General features: G+C 35.9%; 1 long non-coding RNA gene across 1 annotated transcript; it reads right to left on the reverse strand.

The window, feature by feature from the left end:
* Nucleotides 1–4,645: 4,645 nt before the first annotated feature.
* On the reverse strand, nt 4,646–14,125 carry LOC125754886 (uncharacterized). The gene is made up of 3 exons (XR_007409930.1): nt 13,843–14,125; nt 5,721–5,802; nt 4,646–5,142 (listed from the first exon to the last, which is right to left on the reverse strand). It is a non-coding gene; the product is annotated as an uncharacterized LOC125754886 (long non-coding RNA).
* Between the last annotated feature and the right edge of the window lie 4,920 nt (nt 14,126–19,045).

The raw sequence follows: 19,045 nt of genomic DNA on the forward strand, positions 1-19,045 counted from the left end.
TTATTGGTGTTCAATTTACTAACATACAGAATATTATAATCAGGATCCAGTGTCATGAAGAAGAAAAAAACCTCAAACTCCTGCACTCATTGGAGTGGGTTACACATTCACTGTGTGACCTCACAGGAGTATCTAAAATTCTCCCAGCCTTTGTATCTTCCTCCCTAAAACAGAAACGGTGATACTAATTCTATTACTTCTGTAGGGAACCAGGGGGAAAATGTCTGTGGGTGGACTCTAGAAAATGTCAGGCAACTAGCAGATCTAGGTTTGGAGTTTGTAGTTGGAATAATTGCAGAGCTAATAGTGTAAGAGAAATCTGACTGAAAAGAAAAGAAGCAACTGAACTCATTAGCTATTGAAGTTAGCCCTAAATTGTCTGTGCAACTTCAGCGAGGCTATATAATAGGCCTTGAACTTGAGATAACTCAGCAATAGCATAGCTCAGCACAGTGAAAGTCAACTGTATATAATTTGCATGTGAAATGGATCAGCCTGTGATCTCAGTGCAAAGGAGGGCTATATTTAACCAGACTCAGAAGTGAAGCTAACTTATGAAAGAGTTAACAACCATAAGGTTGATAGAGCATTTTAAATTAAATGGCACCTATCAATGTCTTTCTCACTTAATTCCAACAGGGACTGCACATTTCCCTCTGCGAGGTTTAATCTCCCTGGCTCTTAGCACTGCGAACACTCCATTGTTTCTATTTACTTTGAGATACCAACGTATTGGCCCACTGGGGCCTCAGGTGCCATTCTGACCTGCATATCTCTAAGCTTTGCTGTCACCTACATTGCCCATTTCCAAGCTGTCTGCTCCCAACACTGTAAGTGGGGCTGTGATCCTGGCTTGTTTATAGAGGAACTCTGGGTCACATTTGTTTACCTGATTTACCTTGTTATTAGGGTGAGGTTAGAATTGATATTATGTCCATAGATAGAGCTTGCTGAGAATAGCATGAACTCATGGCCCATAGATTGCACAGTGGCTTAGGACTCTTGCGTCCTGGTTTCTAGTCTCTGGTCTGCTGCTATCCGTTGAATGACCCCGGGTGAATCTCTTGAATACTCTGAGCCTGAGCCCCAGCTTTCCATCTGTGAAGTGGAAGAGGGTAATTTTATCTCTTTGACCCAGCGGTTGGGCTACAAATAAAGAACGATAAATGCACCTTTGTAAATTACAATTGCTACCAGGGTTATGAGTCTGAAAAAGAGGAAGGATAAAAGTGCCAGATTTTGACTCAGAAGTTAAAATTCTATTTTGCATTTACAGGTTGGATGATAATCGAGAAGACGGCATCAGCATCTTGGAGTAGTTAAGGGTTTGGCTCTGGAGCTAAAATACCTAGGTTCAAATTCTAAGGCCACAATTTGCCAGATGTGTGTGGCCTTTGGTTCAATTTCTTCACCTCTTTCATCCCGATGATATTAATTGATTATAAGATTGACAAATTAATTTTAATAGGTACTTACAGAGTCTATGCTAAGTAGTTGACATTGGAATAACCAAGTTAAAAACCTATAAAGCACTTTGATCAAAGGCTGGCACACTGAAATTTCTTTATCTATGTTAGTCATTATATTTATTTCTGTTACATCTTCAGAAAATGAGTAAGATGTGGCAGCCTCAAATGATACATTTTAAAATACTTTGTCAACTTCAAAGGACAGTTCAGATATCACTGGTGTGTGTGAATAGACACTGGTGAAGTGTACCTTTGCTGTGCCAGGTGGAATTCCTGGGTCTGGGGTCTCTCTCCCTCACACACACCACACTCAGACACAGACACACATAGCTGCACACATATACATTCACACATGTGTCCAAACACTCTAGAACAGTTCTGATTGTTCTCAGTACAAAAGTTGCTCTCTCTCGTCAATGTTGAAACTAAAAGACTAAAAACCAGGACCTTCCAGACAATCCACAACTTACTTTATTTCCAGGAAGTCCCTATCCCCCTGAGGTTATTGATTTGCCAGTCATGGGTCATTAATTTTAAACAAGACCAGATTTTCCTCCTTTCAGGCACTTGGTTACCTCAGGTCTAAGAGGAACTAGGTTACCAGACATGAGTCAGTCCATGAATATTTGTTAACTGACCAAATGAATGATTCTACAGTAAAAGAAACCATCACTGCCAAGATGTACTTGTTATGGCAAAATGCTTTGGAGTGTGCATTTTTTTCAGAACAAACTCTGTTATGTAAATACTTACATTCCCTAGGTCAGCCCAGTCCCTGTTTATTTTTCTCCTGTAGATCACTGAGTCATCTACAAAAGTCAATACTCGGAATTGAATGTGCATAAAAAACTACACTGGAAAATTCGTCCCTGAGAATCCAAGTCCTGTCTTCTGGGTACTCCCTGTCTCTCATTCATTCATTTTTTTGTTCATCTGTCATTCAGCCATTCAGCCATTCATTAGCAACCTTTTGCTAAGTGCTTTCTCCATAACAAACATCATGCTGGTGACAACAGTAGAAAAATGAAAGTGATAGGTTTCTGACATTAAGAATACATTCAGATGGGAGAGGTGAGAGATACAAAAAAAAAAAAAAAATGTGGCAAAGGCTTTCTGGAGGAGGTGATGGTTGAGCTACCACGAAGAAGAAGCAAGAGTACATCAGGGTTTCTGGGTCTGCTGCCAGTTGGCTGAAGGTTGGCAGCAACTCTGCTCAGCTCTTCTCCATGCATCTGCTCCTTCTGACACCCACACTATGGGAGCATTCCCTACCTGGCCTGTGGGCAGAGAGGCAAGAAGGACTTCACTGACAAATGAAAGATGGTACCTATAGTGTTTACTCAGACATAGAAAACATCAAGTTCATTCACATCCTGTTAACCAAAGTATGTCACATGGACAAACCCATGTTAGAAAGACATGGGTATATACTCCTGCCATATGGCAAGCCATGTGACAGTCAATGAGACATATTATCCTATTGTATGAAGACAGAGAAGAATTGGGAATACAAATTTAATCTGTCATAGACATTTTATTAAAGCACAGACAACTTATTAGGGCTAGGCACTCTGAATTAAAGAAGATGAGAATGAAGCCTAGCCAGTGGCAATCCTCCTGGTAAAGCCAGTTGATGTAGTTGTAAACCTTAGAGTTCTTTAACTCTTTATTTTCTCTCTTCCCCAAAGTGAATCACTTACTAAATCCCAGATTAATTCCATCTATTTGTGTTATATTAGCAAATACTAGTATTAGTATTATTTGTTATATAATTGATGAATGAATGAATGAATATAAGGTTGAAAAAAATGAAGGATTTGCCAGCCTTCCCTGGCAAAGTCCATTTTAGGTTGGCTCATGTAAGAGCACCTGAGCACCCGGGCTTATCAATTACTGTTAGACCTACTAATAATTGTTAACTTCTCTTCCACACACTACACTGTGTTGACTGTGAGGTCAGGATGTGTCATCTCTTCTCTCAAGGGCCAGGCACAGTATCTGATATATAATAAGAGCTTACTTATTTGTTCTGATTCCTAGTTGTCATTATCATCATGACGTCATAACCACTTTGCATATGATAAGAAAGGCTTTGTTTAGGATATAAACACTTTGTATATGATATGCACCTAAGAGGGGCTGATTAACCACAGGCTAGCTGTGTCACACGTTGAATAAGTGATGACACTAGAATTTACCAGGTCAGTATGTCTCCAACTCACACGTGTTACACTATATCATGCTGACACCTTAAGATCAGCCACAAGCTGAGAAAAGATACGTTTAATATAAGCAACAAAAAAATACGTAGGAACTTGTACAAGCTAATAAGAAAAGTACAACTGCCCAACAGAAATATGAGCAAACAATTTAGAGATCTGTCATAAAATAGAAAACTCAAATGGTTTATAGAATTCAAGGAAATATTCAATCCCATTAGCATAAGATCAAAATATGTTATTATTTTATGCTCATTTGATTAGCAACAATTAAAAAGTGTGACAATACCAAGTTTGGGAAAGTAAAAACACAAAACAAAACAAAACAAAAAAACAACCAAATCACAGCATATCTGGTATATTGCTGATGGATGTGTAAACTGGTTGAATCACTCAAAAATAGTTGGAAATTATTTTAAAGTTGGACATTTTAAAATCATAAAAAATAGCAATTTTATGAATACATGCAGAACCAAGGGAACTTTTTAAACATGTTCACCAGACATAAGTCCAATATTATTCACAGCAGCATCTTTGAAATTAACAAAAACCTGAAAACAACCCAGTGCCCAGAGAAAGGATAACAGAAAAATAAAGTGTTGCATATTTAATTGTACTATATCCCTAAAAATAAATGAGGTACAGCAACAAATAACAATATAAATGAGCCATAGCAATATGTCTAAATGAAAAACTAAGTTGCTAAATATTATGTATAACATAAATTCTTTTTTTATTAGAAAAAGTGAAAATAATTCATTTAAAAATAAGTCATTTCTTGAATGTATAAAAAAAGAAATGAGAAGGAAGAGGAATGATACCCAAAGACTTTGGGATGGTGGGTGACTCTGCATGGGATAAAGTAAGAAAAAGATTCCTCACAGTTTTTGTGAAGGTCTTGCCTCGACTTTCAAAGACGCCTATCACATTATTTCAAGATAATTAATTCAAAGACGCTTATGACATTATTTCAGGATAATTAATTATTTTTAAAAGTTTTAGAAGAGATTAATCTATGGAGCAATGATACAGTCCATGGCCAAGTTTTAGAAACAACACAATTGGACTTGAGGCCCATCAAAAAATAAAAGGAAACAAAAGACCTAAGCATAATCCAAGGACCTAAGCTCAGAATTAAATAGAATATGGGTTTTGAGGAGAAATCTTCCAATCTGTCATAGTCCTCTTCAATTAGTTCAAGTACAGTTGTAACAGGAAGATGGTCAAAAGGGGCAGAAGAGGGCCCCCAGGATCCGGGATACACATACTGTGGGTCAGAGACAAGTGAGACAAACAGGAATCAGGATGCCACAGATGACACCGAGCAGAGCCAGGCAGCCGCTTAACAACCAGAAGGCTGGTAGTCCCCGGTACACCCACGGGAAAGGAGAGGTCAGACGGGCCTCGTGCTGGGTAAATAATCAGGATTTGAAGATTCACAGGAAACAGAGATGCTGAAAAACAGTTAATAAGAGAAGCTGTGCAGTGAACTGGAATAAAGACTAAACTGGAAATTACAAAACTGTCTTTAGTTCTGTTCCTGGCTACTATTAGGCTTTCATGCAAGTCATTTTCTCTGGCTAAATTCCAGTTTCTTGCTAGGATGTCTTCCTCCTTTACAGAGGCTTTTTTTTGTTTGTTTGTTTTTTTCACATGAGAAAACATACAAGGATGTTCATATTTGGAAATTACAAAATGCTTAATAAAGATAAGAAGTTGTTATTATTTTGGTTATTCTGCTCATTAAGGATATTGAAGATTGAGTAACCATAAAAATGCCAGGGGGGTCTCTGATGTTTTTCAAGTGCTCATCATCTGTCTGCCTCCTTTAGTGGATTATAAATTCTTAAAGGATAGCGATATTAACACATTCTCTGACACAACTTTTGCACCTTGCTCATTAGATGATCCCTGTATTCTGTGAAGTATTGAATCAATTAATGGAATAATTGCAAACAACTCTAGTGGTGACCTTTTTATAACCCAATTGTACAATGACAATGATTTCATAGCTAGATCTTTTTCAGCTTACCCTCTACATAGGTGACACCCCAGCTTGGAAGAAAAATCTCATTTCATGATGCTGTTTAAAATTCCCTTGAACTCCCTCAAGTCTAAAAAGAGAGAGAGAGAGAGAGAGAGAGAGAGAGAGAGAGAGAAGCTCAAATTCCTTAGCATGATATTCAACACTGATAACATAGTTTGTCTTCTCCCTACATTTCCTCTCCTTACCTTCTCTTGTCTTCCGCAAAGGCATACTGAGCTGCTGTGTTCTAGAACCTGTGCCATGCACTTTCCGAGCCTTGCAGCATCTCATGTTCTTCCTCATGCCTGGAATTCTCTTACCTCTCTTAAGTCTATCCTTACCAAGCAAACCACTGTTTATACTAACAGTGGGAGCTCACACATCCATTCTCCTTGTCAGTCCCAGGCGGATTCCCACCTAGTGGTGTGATCTGTTTACGTGTGAGCATTCTCATGGCAGGAAATATACTTCTCTCTTACCTCCAGCACCCACCATGGTGCTTAGAAACAGAGGACCTGCTCAGGGTAGGTTCAGTGCAAGAACAGAAGAAAAGATCTTGCCCACTCCAGTTGAACACCGTAGATATTCCCAGGGACCTTTACATAATGATCCCTATAGAGGGTGGAAAATCAACAGCAACAACAAAGTACTAATATTTTGAACTTCACAAATGTGCCCAGCCCTCAAGAGCTTATTTCCTGTGCCACTTTGACTCTACAGAATTGAGTGTGATTTTATCAAATCATAATTTTTCACATGTGCAATATGTGGAGGTGGGTGATTGATGTAATATCTTAGAAAATTACTCTAGCATGTCAAAAGGACAAATGGATTAGTGAGAATTATTATTTATAGTGGTAAAGGTGGCTTTGCATTAACTCAGCCAAATCAAAGCCTTATGTAAAAGGAAGTTACCTCATACCTGATTCCTTCCCTAACTAAATATTATTACTAGTGAGGCCAATGTAGTGAAATAGCTCAATTGTGTTGAATTTCAGGCCTTACATCTGCTTCCTTTGATTAGTACTTCAGAACATTTTTAAACTATACTCATTTAGAAAAAAATGACTCTGAATATTACAAAGTCTTTATATCTCTAGAAATAAAAATCCCCAAAGAATATAAATACATTTTGCCCAATCTTTTTTGTTTTGTTTTCTGTTTCTTTTTTTTTTTCAAGTCTCTAAGTTACTGTTGTGTACTGAATTGTGACAACTACCCCCAAACACATATATTAAAGCCATTACCTCCTCTGTGACTACATTTGGAGATAGGCCCTTTGAGGAAGTCATGAAGGTGAAATGAGGTGATGAGTGGGGTCTTAATCCAATAGGACTTGTGTCCTTATGAGAAAGAGATGCCAGAGCTCGCTCACACACTCTGTCTCTCTCCTCATGGTCACAGAGCAAAGGCCATGTGAGGACATGTGGAGAAGGCAGCTATCTATAAACAGGAAGAGAGATTTCACCAGAAATCAACTCTGAAGGCACCTTGATCTTGAACTTCTAGCCTCCAGAAATATATAAAAAAAAAAAATTTCTGTTGTTTAAGCCCCACATTCCATGGTGTTCTGTTTCGGCAGCCTGAGCTGATTAATACAGGGACATATACGGCCTTAAAGGGGCATTGCAATATTTTTTAACATATGCATATTCTCATGTAATCCCTGCCTAATCAGGACAGAGCATGTTTTCAACAACCCAGAAAATTTTAAGCTACCACTTTTTAAGAAAATCTGACCTGTATCTCCTACCCAGAGGAAACCTCTGGTCTGATTTCCATCATCATACATTAAGTTGTGCCTATAATAGAAGGAAATCTTACAATATGTATTCTTTTTGGTCTGAATTCATTAGCTCAACTTAATTTTGCTAAGATTCATCCATGTTATTTCATGTATCAGTAGTTTGTCATATATACATAAATATATATAATTATATAGTTATATAGTAAAATACCATGCAGAAATAAATTGTATATACAAATATATATACTTGATATATACAATTTATATATATTATATATACTTGATATATACAATTTATATATACTATATATATACTTGATATATATATATATATACACACACACACACACACACACACACACTTGACTGGTATCTCTCTGTGTAAATGTATCACAATTTATTTATCCATTGTTCTTTTAATGGAATATTCTATGTTTGCTGAGAGTTTGTATAATTTTTTTCATTTATTGAGATGATTATGTAGTTTTTTTCTTTTTCTTTGTCAATTATAGTGAAGTATATTGATTTACTTTGTAATATTAAACCAATCTTGCATGCTTTGGACTAATCTGACTTGATGATACTGTATTATCATTTATATATAGTCAGAAATTATGTTAGTAATTACTTTCTAAAGGTTTTTGTGTCCATGCATGAGAAATATCAGTTTTGAGATTTTGTTTGTATAATGTATGTCCAGTTGTGATGTCTTAGTTAATGATGCCTCATAAAATGAGTTAGGAAGTGCTTCTTTATTTTCTGAAAAAATTTGTATATTACTTTAAGGATTTGCTTGTGTTCACCAGAGAAGTCATTTATGCTTTGAGTTTCATTTGTGGAAAGACATTTAAATACAAATTAACTTTTTCTAATGGATATAGGGCTATTCAGATCTTCTATTTCTTCCTGAGGTTCTGACAGAATGGACCTTCAGTGAATTTTTTTTTTATTTTATTTAAATAGGGAAGTTTGTTGGCATAGAGGGTTTCTCAATCATCTTTTAGGTCTGTTTTATTATTGGTTGGATTCTTAGTGATGTCCTCATCTTCATTCCTGATTGTGCTGATTTGTGTTTCGTCTCTTTTCTTTCTTGATCAGTCTAGTTTTTAGGCTATTGATCTTACTACTCATCTTTCAGATATATCAATTTTGGCTTTTGTTCACTTTTTATTTATCCTTTTTTATGTATTTCTGCTCTTATTTGTATTATTTCCTTCCTTCAACTTAATTTGCACTTGGATTTACTCTTATTTTTCTAGCTTCTTAGTGGTTAAGCTGAGATCATTAATTTTAGACTAACATTCATTTATAATATAATTATTTGAAGCTACAGGTTTTCCTTTAACTAATTCTTAGTTGCATCCCACATGTTGTGTCTTAATATTATAAATATTCATTGCATAATATAAACTATTTTATATTTATTATTTTAAAATTATACTTAGCATGTATTATTTTATCTTCAGTATTATTTAGTATTAAGTAGTACTAAATATCAAAAGGTATTTCTTCTATCCATGGCTTATTTAAAGATTTCCCATCTAATTACCAAATATTTGACTATTCTTTCAGACATTTTAAATTGCTTTTCATACAATTTTATTATGAACAGACTCTTTACAATGTAATTTCTTAAAAATGTACTGAGTTGTTTTATGATCCATTATATGAACTATCTAGGTAAATTTTTGTAACAGTTGAAAACAATGTGTTTTACACGCTTCCAGTTATTCTATAAATATCAATTAGATCAAGTGAGTTAATCATATTTTTTCAGTTCTATATCTCTAATGGTATTTTATCTACTCTATCAATTTTTGAGAGATATTTCAATCTCAAACTGTAATTGCTAATTTTTAAAAAAAACTTTTTACTTTAGTCCTATCAGTTTTTAATCAAGAGTTTTAAAGCTCTTGTATTAGATGCATTTTAGGTTTATTATATCTCCCTGAAAAACTGACTCTTTTATAATCATAAAACTCCCCCTTTTATCTCTGGAAAACTCTTTGTTTTAAAGTCTACATTGTCTAACATTACTATAGCCACTCAGTTTTCTTATGATTAATTTTTACAAAGTACATCTTTTCCCATCATTTTACTTTTCACCTATTTGTGTCTATTTAAAGTATATTTGACATAACAGCACAATATTAGGTTTTGTTTATTTATCTAGTCTACTAATTTCTGCCTTTTCCTAGGAATGTTTAATCCATTTATATAAAATATAAATATTAACATAACTGGATTTAGTCTTTCATGTTTCTATTTGCTTATTATTTGTCTCATATTTTTGTTTCTTTGTTATGTTTTGCTTCGCTTATGAACCACAGCCTGTGATCTCTGTTGCCAAGGCCTAAAAACATTTTCATATACTTCATCCAGTTTTTCTCATTGTTGTTGCTTTTACAGACAAAGAATAACTTCAATATCCATTATCCATCATAACCAAAATGGAAGTGCTTTCCTATTTGTTTTGAAATTTAATAGTAAATCATCAGCATTTCCAATGACAAAGTACCCCATAATCTTTGGGCTTTTATCCCAGGAAGAGATGTGCTTTACATTCTGAGTTATCAGCTGTAGGAGTACATGTGGAAAAGAACCCCTGGGTTATGGACTGGCTCTGGAGGAACGGGTGCTGAGGGAAACTGGGTCAGAGGTCAGAACAAGCAATGCATCTGGAATCCCAATTCTAGGCAAGCTTTCAACCTAAAATCAATTGTCACATGTCTTTGAGCTACCTGACTTAGATACCCATTGCCGGGAACAAGAAATTTAATTGATATTGAGAAAACATGTAACAGCAAATTCAAAGAATCTTTTATCAGTGGAGGAGGGAGTGAGACTGGAATGGAAGCAAAAGCTGGCTGAGATGAGGGTTCCTGAGCTACATCCTTCCAAAGCAGAAATCTTCTCTAACGTGTTTGGAATTTTATTTATTATTCATCACTTTGTAACAAACTATGCAAAAAAAAAAAAAAAAGTACCAGCTTATAATAGCAAACATTTGTTATTCCTCTTTGTTTCTGTGGGTCAAGAATCCAGAAGTGGTTTTAGCTGGATAGTTTTGGCTGAGGATCAATCAGGAAATTGTATCAGGCTGTTGATTAATGCTACAGTTATCTAGTTTTTGGCACACCTCTGGCTGGTGGCCGGAGACTTCAGTTCCTCACCCCTCAACCTCTCCCTAGTCTACTGTTTTCATGACATGGCAGCTGGCTTCCCATGAAGTGAATGAGAGAGAGAGAAAGAAGACAATGCCATAATACTCTTTATGACCTCATCTCTGCATCACGCACATCACTTTGGCCCTATCCTATTCATTAGAAGTAAGTCATAAAGTCTAGCCCACACTCAATGGGACAGGTTTACTAAGGACATTACTGCCAAGGGGCAAGGGGTCTTGGGGATCCCTGAAGCTGGCATCCTCAGAAGCTGTGATGTTAGTATTTAGGATGTCCTGTTTGCTTCTTGTTTAGGGGTAGGCGTGGCTGTAAGAACTGAAACTACAAGAAGTTCTCAGTGCTTATGGAAGAGAGAGTTGTAGTTGTGTGTAGGCTTACCTATTTTAGCTACTTTAGGCCAACACTTATTTTCGTTATCTGCATACTGGTCATTCCAATCTCTGAGATTATAATCTAAGAGATATTCCTTTCATAATTTCATGTAAACCATATATTTTGTTTTTACCAAGAGGGAATATACTTACTGCTTTACAAACTAAAAAAGTAAAGGCCCTCTTAAATCACCCCACCCTCAGGTAACCATGATTAATGTTTTGATGAGCATTTCAGACATTTCTGTAGCCACATAAACACCTAAACTACATATTATATAATTTTACAATAGTATTGCACCTGCTTCTCAGCAACTATATTTTTCACTTGATAATATGCTATGAGCAATTTTCCATGTCAATAAATATAGCTCCATACCATCATTTTGAGTGACTGCAGTGTGTCCCATTGTATGGATGCTCTATAATTTAGTCTACTAGTTACTTATTATTAGAATATTAAGGTTGTTTCATATTTGTGTTTTTAGAGGAACTGAATGAGCAGCTGTGGGGATGCCCAGCTTAGCACAAACCTAAAATACAGAGCATTTATTATCTTGGTTTTGTTTCCTTTTTCTATGCCTTTTCAGATTTTAGTGGAAATGTCCGTGTTTAACAATTATTTGTGAAGCTGCAGATTAAAAAAAAAAAAACAAAAACTTCAAGAAGCCACAGTTTACAAAGAAATATGTGATTCAGAAGGGTTTTCCTATTTCCTGGGTAAAGCTAACTTCATTAATTTTATGAGAAGACTCACAGCCCACACTCTCTCCATTCATTCCTGACATGACATAGTGAAGACAGGAAGAAACATTAATCAGAGTTATTGGTGAAATTAGCCCCAAAGGGACAGTTTCAGGGTAAAATCACACTAAGCAAGAACTGAAGTCATGACTACACTTCTATTCCCCCATGTTCATTGCATTCTGCATTCTTCCCATGAAGGTAAAAGAACATTACCCTTAGATCATGTAATACGGATGACTATGTAATTTATAACCTAAATGGGGCACTTTAGGGAATGAAACAAGACGTTATTAACAATTATCTAGGACAATTGACATAAACCAAAACAGTCCCAGGTCAACTGGAACATATGGTCAATGCAAAGACATCAGTTAAGGAAACTCAGATACAGATTGTTGAAATAAATTATCAGCACTGAGAACTAGTAAATTAGCTGGGAATCAAATCAGACTTCTCCTGTGCCAGATCCTTTACATTTCTGTAAATTTCCAGGTCCCAGAATATCTGTACAAGTTTGGTTTTTTTTTTTTTTTTTTGGTTGGTGTTGCTTCTCCCTAGGTGAAATCTCACTAACACAAATTTTTATTCATTGGAATTACTTGGAGGATATATTTCTATAGTGTAAATGTATTTATTCTTACCCAGATTCAACAAACATTTAGCTACTTTATATGTCCTGGGTATCTTCAACATCTTACTCCTGTTCTTACAATCTAGGATAAGGCAGAGGGGTAGTTCATAGGTCCACCACTAGAGAGAGTGCTGGCCAAGATTTTGGGTCTATAGCCTGCAAGTTGTGAATAAGGAAGAAAAGGGGAATTTGCTTTCTTTTTTCTCTGAGAGAATGAGATGACTTTTTATACAACCATAAAATCCTAATTCCCACTTCTGCCTTTAATTTTTGCTAATTGTTTTGTTTTTTAGGTTTTTTTTTTTTTAATCTAATTTTAACATCTATCAGAAACTTTTGCTCCTCCATTTATGGCTTTTCCCCCAGTATCTCCCACTCTATGTTCCTTGTTTCCTGTAACTTCCAGGTTTACCTCTCTCATTTAATTCATCATATTATGTTATAATTACTTATTAATGTTTCTGGGTGCTCATCCTTATCAGTTACAATCTCCTGAAGGACAAGAACTACCTTATTAATTTCACTTTTTCCAGCATCAAGTTGGCACTTGGTTAATGTTAAATGAATTAGTGAAAGGATGAATGAACAAATTAACAAAATGTAAGTATATGATATGATCCAATAGGAAATCTATATTTTAGGATGGCAGTTTCGAGACAAGATGCCACTGACTGGAATATTAAATTCAAATATTAAAATTTCAAAGAAAGAAGGTGAAGCCAAATAAAATATAGCAAATAGCTGGCTTCTTAAGCTTATCTCGCTTTTGACATTCAGTCAAAAGAAAAAGAAAGGGATTATTCCATGTTCCATAAAAGAGAAATCATTCGTGTAAGCCAAATAATCACAGACACTGTCAGGATCTTCAAGAACCTTGATTCTAGCACTCATAATAGTTAACACTTCCTATCATATGTTATCTACAACTTCCATGTATCTGTAATCAGATCATTGTTTAATTAAAATGTTAACTGTAACAGGTTTGACAAGATCCTCAGAGACATCAGTAGGGACCTCTGTTAAGTTTGACATTGATTTATTATGTCTTTGTGCTTTATGCAATCACCTATGAATTAAATTATTGTACTATCATGTAGCCCACATTTCTATTTGCTGGACATGGTGGGACCGTGAGAGTTTTCCCAAATGCCTTCTAAAATCCAGGCAAAATATATCTATCTATTTCTGAGTCTAACACCCTTGTGAAACATGTTTGGTTTGCATGAACTCATTTTCAGTGAACCAATGCTATTTGCTGGTTGGTTGGTTGGTTTGTTTTTGATTCTTGCCTTTTACCTAGGAACCAGTTCATTTAGTCACTCAACAAATTTTTTTCTGATGAATTCTCTGTGATAAATATTATGCTACATACTTGTGTCAAGTCTCTAACTTTTAATATTTTGTATCTATCCTTGGTCTTCTTTTTTACAAATTAAACAATAGTTACCTGACTCCAGTCTTCAAGGATCTATCTGTTCCCCCAGAATTCCAAGCTAATACACTGACAATGTTTCTCTGGAATCAAATTCAAGACTTTTAAATTTTTTCTTGTCAGTATCAGATATGTATTTTTTTCTGGCATAGTCTCAGTCCAGACAACTTCAGGATCACCTAAAGCAAGTCTCCGTTTTTAATTCCTTCCTGATGAGTTTCTCTTACTTGGGACCTTGTTTTTCCCATGCTTTCTCCATGGAGGACCAATCTCCTGGTTCTTTGAGCCCCTCTATGACCTACTTAGATTCCTTCTGTCATATGTCCTCAGTTCTGTGTTCTAAGTTGTTTCTTTTACTCTGTAACCCATGCTCAACATTTGGTATTCTTGGAAATGAGAAAAGGGAAGAAAAACGTAGCCCTTTTGGTATTGTCACATTTCTATCTTCTTCATTGTCAGTAACATTGTGCTCCACTCTGACTTTTTAAGGAAAAAGTTTGTTATATCATGTGGACACAGTATTTCTAACAAGCCATGGATGTTCTTTCTGTATCTTTCTGTATCTCCACCCTTAGTCCTAGTTAAGGTTGTCTTAGCTACCTATGGCAACTTGTTATTTCAGATCTATTGTAGTTTACACTGATGGCCATGTTAGGATAGAAGACTATAGCATCACAAAAATGTTTAGAGATGAGATTATCTATATGAACCTTCAAAATCATTGGATCGTTCAGTCTTGCATAGGTCCAAATAATGACCAGAAATCATATGTATTACTGTAATGCGAAACCCCATGATCTGAAGTTCTTTCTGTATTATTTTTGCCAATATCCCCTGGTAAAATTATCTGTTTTGCTCCCAATTCCTGCCTTTGGTTACATGACAATAGCTTATTTTTAAAAAAATAATTTGCAAAATTACTATGCAAAAATGCTTCAAGCCAAATGCTCTGTAGTGAATATTGATTGAGTGCCTACATTGTAAAACACTGTGTCTTTTCCCAGAAAACTTACTCTGAAAAAAATAGAAATAAAACAACAACAATTAAGATATAAAACAGAGCCAAGAATGAGGACATAGCTCAAAGCCCTAAGGTTATTTTGTTTTGTGTTATTTTCTCCTTTCCTTTAATTTTTCTTTTCATATTCCCTCCTAGGAACCTTGTCTCCCCAGGAGAGAAAGTCCTCATTGTTGCAAGTTCACTGAAAGATTTACAGAAGAATTGGGTTCTTTTGTTTTTGCCCTTCATTCATCTTATTTCCCTTTGCCAAAGCAAACACATTTGCATTCTGAAATCAACAGCTTCAGTCAACTGTGTTTGCCATATAACCCCTGTAAAACCTGTCTTTGAACCCTTTGGAGGCTTTGATGCTATAACTGAAAAATCCGAGGGATGTTCCTTTATCCCACTTGGAATTACTTGAGAAATTGTGTTGCTAGAGTTAACACATACCAGTTAGTCTCTTTTGGGCTTATTGCTTTGTGTCAATTTCTTCAGTAGCTGAATTTGTCAAATTGTGCCCATCCTACATGACTTTTGGATAGAAAGCTACTCTTGGCTTGCTTCATGTTTATTTGGAACTTCCACTTGAAATATTGCCTTTTTAGCCTCACAGTGCTCCTATGATATGGTCAGGGAAGGCATTTGCATTTGCATTTTTCAGATACTGAAATTTATATTTAATTGAGGTAAGCGATTTACTCAGATTACAAGGTACCTGGCAAAACCGGGACTTGAACTCAGGTTTTGTGATTGCATATCCAGTGAACTTCCCACTTTATTTCCTTAGCATCCAATTAACTGTTAAGTTAGGGGATATTGTTAATGGTAAGCTCTTAACCTAAAAATGTCCCTTCTGACACTGTGTCCTCCTCAAGCCACAACCTCAGTTCCATCCTTCTGTTTGTGATAATATTTTCAAAAGTGTGCAGTAGGAGATAGTACTGGGGAAAATACAGTGGTGGAAACAATGAAGTTTTTGAATCTTTAGAACTCAATTCTGACCATCCCCAGATAAAACAAGGATAAAACAGGGATATTACAACGAAAACCAATGGACAATTCCTACAAAGAACCAGGTGGTTAGTATGTCCTCAAATCTCAAAAATATAAGCAGGTAGTGACAAATCGCCAACAGCTGTGAGACCCCTGTGACATCAGCACCTGTGAAGTGGAAAGCAGAAGGAAGAAAAATGGGGCATCTGGAAGTCCCAAGGGCACAGAAGCTACAAAATCATCATAATATTGTAGTTTATACTCACCCAGAAGGATACAGTGAGGAGAAACGTTTACTGAATAGACATTTACTAGTGAGTGATCTTAAGGTCAATGCCTGTGGAAGAGAGAGACACTGGCAGCAGTACTGGGCAGGGGTAGAAGTCCAGCTGTGATACAGCTCTAAAGACAACTTCAGCCATCTCCTGGGAGGCTCTGGCACTAGAATGGACCTTCAGCTGTGTCCCAAGATCAGGGTGCCTGGGCGTTGTTATAATTTCACATTGATCAGTCACGGACTAGGTGAGTCCTATAAGACAGTATGATCTTTGGTGAAACAGATTTTTTCTGACCATGGCAATCCCCAGAGGGCTAACAGTTAAGGGTCATCTCTGGCAATACTCCTAGCAGACAGGAAAATCAGCCTTCAGTGTCTACCTTCAGGGTAGTACCTCACTGAGTCCACCAAAGGTACTTACTGGAAAGTGTAAGAGTAGGATCCCAAATTGAGAGTGGTTCTCTAGACTCCAGCTTACATGCAAAAGTAAGGGAACTGCAGTGAAGTGCTGGAGCCCTCTGAGCCTGCCAACTTCCTCAGCAAACAATTCAAACCTCTGTTGTAGACTGAAGCCCACACAGAGGACTAACTGTTCTAGGGAACTATGAATTGAGTAAAACAGGCAAACTAGAAACAAACAAAAAAGAATACCCAAAAACATTTTTTGAGTGTAGTTATCAGAAAGCTTGAAGCTATATGTTTTAACATTTCAAAACAAAAACAAATGTAACAACAATACAGAGGGAGTTCTAGAAAGGTGAAGCTTAACAAAAACTGTCCTTCACCACCATCCTTCTAAAAGTAGAGGAAAACTCATATCATGTAAAAACAAGGAACAGAAGAGAATTATGTATGATGTTATTATAAGAAAAAATAGTATAAGGAGCAGAATAAAATTGGTACAGATAATGAAATCCTGCCAGAATGCATGTCTATGAAGCAGAATGCATGTCTATGAATATCTGTAAACTAATATTTCTAAAAACCTTGAAGATATTGAGAAAATGATAGAAGTTATAAAAGAAACCATATATCAAAAGGAGATAAATTTTATCAATTATGTGATTTGAGGTAAGGAGGATTTGGAAAAAGAGGTGACAACTCACAAAATAAATTTAAAAATAAGGGATCCCTGGGTGGCGCAGCGGTTTGGCGCCTGCCTTTGGCCCAGGGCACGATCCTGGAGACCCGGGATCGAATCCCACATCAGGCTCCCAGTGCATGGAGCCTGCTTCTCCCTCTGCCTATGTCTCTGCTTCTCTCTCTCTCTCTCTCTCTGTGTGTGACTATCATAAATAAATAAAAAATTAAAAAAAAAAATTTAAAAATAATTTCATAAATGAACACTTACCTAGAAAAAAACACAAAATTATGTTAAATGCAAATAATATATTTTTAAAATGGAAGAGAGACATGACAAAAAACTTAAAGCCCCCTCCCAAAAAATTAGAGGTAAATAAGACTCAAGGAGAACATGACAACTGTGGAAAATAAACAAAGAAAATCTAATAAACATTTCATAGGGGTTTTATTTGGAAGAAAATTAACAAAAACACATAAATTCTGAGACTATAATTTAAGGTTTCTTGAAATAAAATAAAAATTGACTTAGAACTACATAAATACACACACCACATAGTGAATTTAACCCTGTGCACTCTTAATATAAGATGCATGCAAAGACTATATAAAAGAAAGGAAAATCCTTTTGGCATCCAAGTAAAAAGACCTACTCACTTATACAGGAAAGAATATTAGGTATCCATCAAAATTTTTGACACTAATACTTTATGCCAGAAGACAATGAAGAAAGATATTCACCATTTTTTTTCTATTATTTCTTTTTTTTCTTCCCAAACCTCCTTTTTAAGTTTTTTTTTTTTTTTTTTTTTTTAAGATTTTGGGGATCCCTGGGTGGCTCAGCGGTTTGGCGCCTGCCTTTGGCCCAGGGCACGATCCTGGAGTCCAGGATCGAGTCCCGCATCGGACTCCCGGCATGGAGCCTGCTTCTCCCTCTGCCTGTGTCTCTGCCTCTCTCTCTCTCTCTATCTGAATAAATAAATAAAATCTTTAAAAAAAATATTTACTTATTCATGGGAGACACAGAGAAAGAGAAACAGGTAGAGACACAGGCAGAGGGAGAAGCAGGCTCCACGCCGGGAGTCCGATGCGGGACTCGATCCTGGGACTCCAGGATCGTGCCCTGGGCCAAAGGCAGGCGCCAAACCGCTGAGCCACCCAGGGACACATACAATATGTGTCTAAAATTCAACCCATCTGAAGTTAACTGCAGTATTTTTACCCTAAATATTTTTGCTCCATTATAACTCTTACTACAGTGAACATCATGAGGCAAAATGACCATAAAATTGAGTACTTAATGTTGTTTATTATAACCCATTTTATGTTGCAAAATAGGCAACTGAATTGCATACAGGAGTTGAGATCTTCCCAAAGTTGTCCAGCTAGTTATTGGCAATGTCCAAGAAACCAACCTGTGTAATTATTAATCCAATATTTTCCTTCCAAAATCCCCTTTTGGCAAATAACTTAAGGTAAATTAATTAACTTTGTTGATATACTATTTGAAATTTATTGCAAATTCAGAAAGATTATGAAAACACACTTTAAACATCTCACAGAGCTATAGAAACTGAGTTTCTTTGTCATAGAATTTATGTAAAAAGTGTCTGTGGACATTAGAAAGAAAAAAATGAAAATTTGCTATCAAGATAAAAACATTTGGCTTCATGGATTACAACAATGCATATTTGCTACAAAGAATAATAGAGCCCACAAAAGAATAGGGTTTCATCAACAAGAAATTCAAAGACTAAATACTATATCCCCTTAGAATTTTTCCCCAAATTTAATCACCAGAAGTGACAAGAAACACACAAAAATCTCAAAGATGATTTTGAGAATGGAAAAGAAAAGTTAAAAAT

The sequence above is a fragment of the Canis lupus genome, chromosome 3, assembly GCF_003254725.2.
Source record: "Canis lupus dingo isolate Sandy chromosome 3, ASM325472v2, whole genome shotgun sequence".
Taxonomy (NCBI): Eukaryota; Metazoa; Chordata; class Mammalia; order Carnivora; family Canidae; genus Canis; species Canis lupus.